The 5,133-nt window shown below is 40.0% G+C and overlaps 1 pseudogene; it reads right to left on the minus strand.

Moving 5' to 3' along the window:
- Window positions 1-929: 929 nt before the first annotated feature.
- On the minus strand, window positions 930-4,576 carry LOC118926171 (protein DBF4 homolog A-like; annotated as a pseudogene).
- Window positions 4,577-5,133: the final 557 nt, after the last annotated feature.

Below are 5,133 nucleotides of genomic sequence, written 5' to 3' on the forward strand. Positions count from 1 at the left end.
ATAAAAACCCAGCACTTATTATATTAAACCATGTGAAATTGCTGGTTTTGGTAAAATATTTGTTATTAGTGACAATTTCTTATGGTTCAACCTAATAGTTTACACTGGAATTTAGAAGATGACATTACACAGATTTCCAACAATAAAGGGGAGCATATAATAAACTTCAAATGAGAATTATTGCATCTTAAAGGGTGGGAAGGATTTGGTAAGTCCCTGGAAAGTGATGGGTATTTGGCAGGGTGAGTAGTGAAGGGACCGATTTCACTGGAGACGTAAGTCCATGTACAGGAGTCAGGAGGGAATATTCTAGAAAAGAATCTTGGGGATATATTAAGAAAGATCTTCAATGGTAAACTAAAAAGTTCCAGTTTACTCTTATGAAATTACATAGTGAATTGTCCAAGACTGTCTGGAGGGGAGGATGTGAAGTGATGGCTTAGGAAAATTAATTTGGCATGCATTTATTTAGCAAATATTTGTTGAAGCCAATTTTGTGCACAGGCAGATGGAGAGTAGTTATAGGACTCAAGGCCTGGAAACCAATTAAGAGGTTATTAATTGGTAATTATATTGTCACCACAATGTAACTATGGTGTTATATGTGCTTGAGCTCAAGTGGTAGGGGTGGAAAGGAAAAATTAGGGTTGTTCGGAGAACACCTTATATGTATCATACATATAATTGCAAAAGAAGGAGATGGAGTTGAGAATGACTCCAAAGGTTTGCATTTGAGTGAATTAAAGAACGGCACTAATAGCAAAATGGAGGAAGCAACCGTGGAAGCTGGCTCAGACACTGAGGTGATACTTTTTATTTTGTAAGGAAATGCAAACGTCATCTTTATTGTTAATATTACATTTGGTCCTGTAAACAAAGTTAGCAAAGAAAAAATACTTCAAGAATTTGTATACACTTATATAAAAATTTCAAGAATCATGATCTTCATCATTTCTGAAAGGTATTTTTAAAACTCTAAAAGCCAGTAAATGTAAAAGCTGAAGGAGAAGAGAAAAACACTGACAACAGATTATTTGAATTTCCTTCTTCCCAAATATCTAAGACGTCACATACACCACTGTTTTCGGTGTAGCTTGTGAAACCCAAAAATTCTGACTTCTCTTCACTAGTCTGAAGTAAGTCCAGTAGAGATTGTACTGGTGAACTACAAATTCTGTTCTCTTCTTGGGTAATAAGAAATTCAGCTCTTTTCTTATCTAATTCCACATTTGGTTCCAGATGTTCTTTTTTATTTCTTCTTAATAATATTTTCAGTTTCCGATGAATATATGGAAAACTATCAGATGAATATATGGAAAACTAAACAAATATATAGTTTACCAGAAGGTGAACTATCCATATTCTTAATGTCACATTCATTGGGATTCTCAGGAGGACTTTGGGATGGAGTCTTTGAATGGTGCTCTGGTGAATTGTTTATTGCTAATAGACCAGAATCATGACCAAATATTGAATGAAGATCTATTTCCTTCAGATCCTTTGCTGGAAAAGTATAGTATCTTGCCGGGAGCCATGCTACTCAAGCTGTGTAGCAAAGCTCAGGCTGGAGGAAGACCCCCACAAAGCAGGGGCCTTCGCAGCTGGCTCCCCCTATTACCCACCTTGATTTTGTTATTCTCCATTATACTATTGGCTGTGCTTTTGCTTGCATTTTTGCCAAAGACTAAGCTAACCTTTGCTAAGCAGCACAGAAAGGAGGAGAACATAAACTTCCCAGAAGCTTTTCAGGACAGTGCTTCTGAAGGGTGGAACGCGCAGGGGCCAGATGGTGATCTTGGCATGGAATACCAAAACCTGCAGGTAGCTAGTCAAACATTGACTACCCCATCTCCACCTAAGTGGGAATGCCCCCCCTTGTTTGCAATGCTAGTGAAATTAGTGATGAAGAGTCTTATAGAAAAATTAGAGAAATAGAGTTATAGGGGAATACTGAATAGAATAACCCTGTCTGACACTTAATCAGCCTTCCCATGTTTTCTTCCACCTGCTACTTCTACAGCTTCTCTTCTTCCTTCCTAATTACAGCCCTTTACTAGAATTCGTGCCTCATGTGTGAAATTACCAAGTACCATAATTCTTCCAAGGGGTAAAGATACCTCAAGACAAGTGCTGGGCACAGAAGCCATGGGACATAAATCTGCAAAGAACTAAAAGCTAACCTTTTTGAAGAATATATTACTTCTCTCTCACTTACCAGCTTTACATCTCCCTGTATGGCCCCGGAAGATGGCTGGTTAGCCAGAGACGGATAAGATTCCTCAAGGGAGGAACAACCTAAGACAGGCACAGTCGCAGGGGGGCCATCAGGTGAGAAAAAGGGGGCCAACAGAGGTGAGGCTTAGAACCTCACCCCCGCAGTTTTGAGAGAAATTTTCTACACCCATGGATGCTTTGTTGCCTTTGTCTAACTTGGATTGATACCTAGTCTATAGGCACAGACCTGATCATCTACACTTGCTTTCTTACAGCACTAAATCATGCTTTCTATCTTTATCTTGCATCTACCTATGATGGAATAAATATTGAGGGGATAAATGTACCCATTGCATTAAAAATATAGATGATGATACCTGCCTAGCTAATTGTAGCAGGAGGTGACCTGTATTTCACCCTGAGCCGATAGAGTCCATAGTCACTGCTACATGCTGCACGTTTCTGTGGTCACATGCATTACTTAGAAACCGCTTTGCATAGAAACATAAAACATAATAGAGTACATGTTGCTAGGAAAACGTTAGGTCAAGAAACAGAAACAAGATCACCTAACACTTGACTAACCATGTATAGATTAGAAAGAAATAGAAAGAAAAAAGCTTGCCTATACCTATTAATCAACAGAATAAAAAATAATCATATCCTTGTGCAAAATAGTATAAATAAAGCTGTCATTGGCACTTTGTCGAGAGACCACCTCCATCTGACTCTGTCCTGTCTCTCTGTGCACCAACTCCTTCTCATCCTTTCGGGCAACACCCCCCTACCCCCCGCGGGAGCTGGACTCCGGCAGTATCTGACTTTTCTTTTGGTTGAGATGCATTATTATCCATATTAAAATCAGAAACTTGTATAGATATCTGTGGTCTACATGGATAGTGATCTATCCTTAGTTTTAAGTCATTTTCATTTATAATTAATTTATGTTCAGAAACATCAATAGGAATGCATCCCTGTTTATTTTTAAGTGGAGGCAGATGTGTAAAATTTTGTTTTAAGTCATTTTCAGCTGGATTTAATATGGAACACATATTAGCTGTTTTCTCATCAAGTCCTCTCAGTTCACTTGAAGGGTAGGGGGATGCATTCTGAAATAAAAATCTTTTGTTCAGGTTCCTGGGTTTCTTTATACAGGAAATTCTGCTCAATCACCTGTATATTATTTTCCCTGAAGTCTTTCTGAGAAATACATTGCAACTCTAGCTTTTCTTTTGGTTCGGACTTTTCCAGGACATTTGTAGTTAAGAGGAGAAAGGGATCCAACACCATATATTATTCTTTTTAATTTAGGCATGTCCCTTTCATATTCCACGAAGTCAAAAATTAACTTAGATACTATATCATCAACAACTTGATAGTGATTACTCTGTGCAAAGTTTTTGTGTTGCTCATTTAGAAGATGGGTTTCAAGATCATCATATTTCTGCAGACAGCATTCACAATATCCTTTTTTTTTCTTTTTTTTCAGCTGGAGTTGAGTTGGGAGTCCACCACACTTAACACCATCTATCCAGATTCTTGGTTTAACCTGAGTTTGCTTTTGGATGCTGGATGGCTTATCTACATCAAAGGGACTGGAGGGCTTCTGAATAGAATAATTTATAAAAGGCATATTGGTCAGCTGAAGATAAAATGGCCTATAAAGTTGGCTCACATCTTCCACCTTTACAAAAGGCTTTTTGAGTCTACTTCTTGCTCTCTGTGTGTCAATACCTCTTTTTCCGGTATCTCTTACAGAAGTACTTGATTTCTTGAGTAAATACAAATTTTTGTTCAATGTAGTATCTTATGTCATCAATATGAAGAATTTTCACTCCCCATAAGGCATTTGACAATATACTATTTGAAGGAATAAAATCATGGTCCTTGATACCTTTTCAACTAATTTTCCTCTGCTCAAACATACTGAATCTGGAGACTTAAATGAACTTCCATCATGGCTGGGATGAGGAGAAGCAGTTTCTGTAGTATATGCAGATTCTGGACTTGGTTCGGGAGAAATTCGTCCCAAAGTCTGTGCAAGTTTAGCTTTTTTTTTATTTGAAATAAGATAACTGATATCTTTGCTGAGAAATTCTTCAACTTGCCCTCCAGGATCCTTAATGTCCTTTTGCAGTTTTTCAGATATGCTGACAGAAGAAGGTAAATCAATGTAAAATAGTTTTCCCCAAAGGGGCTTATATTTGGATTTTTCTGGTTTGTTATCAGTCTCCATGGATTTCAGAGACGGTCTGTTTTTTTCATGTTTGACTTGGATTCCACCCTGGAAATGTCCTTTGCTGTGGATCCTCATGGCTCCGGAGCTCATGGCAGCCATCCCGCACCTACATGCTGGGTTCGGAGATGGTGTCGCACGGGGTGGCCGCGAAAACATGGCCCTTCGAGACCCATTGGCCGGCCGGTCTCCTGTCCCCTTCTGCGGGCTTCCACACCCAAGCAGCAGAAAGGCTGCGTCTGCCCGCCGGTTTCTGGGGCCGGCTCCGGCTCCCAGGCGCGGAGGAGGAACGGGGAAAGCGCAAACCAGCGGGCTGAGGCCGGTGAAGATTTGAAAACGCGTGCCACGCCCCTCTCACGTCGTCTCACGCCCCGCCTCGCGCTCGCCCCACGTGCCCGCCTCCCCGCGCTACGGCTCCGCTGAGGTGATACTTGAAAAAAAATCCTGAATTTGAGTGATAGTAAGACACTTCTTACTTAAGAGACTGAGGTTAACTGATTAACGAGAGGAAGGTGATGCTTGAGCTCATGAAAGTGGACCAGATCTCTGAGGGAGGAAACTTAAGGCCCCTGCAGTAGGCAGTATGTTGTATTAAACTTTGTACCTCTAGCATTTTGCGCAGAACTGGCTACAGAGTGGGTAGTTAATACATATTCCTCACACAAATGAATTTTGGAGACACT

Source organism: Manis pentadactyla, chromosome X (genome assembly GCF_030020395.1).
Source record: "Manis pentadactyla isolate mManPen7 chromosome X, mManPen7.hap1, whole genome shotgun sequence".
NCBI lineage: Eukaryota > Metazoa > Chordata > Mammalia > Pholidota > Manidae > Manis > Manis pentadactyla.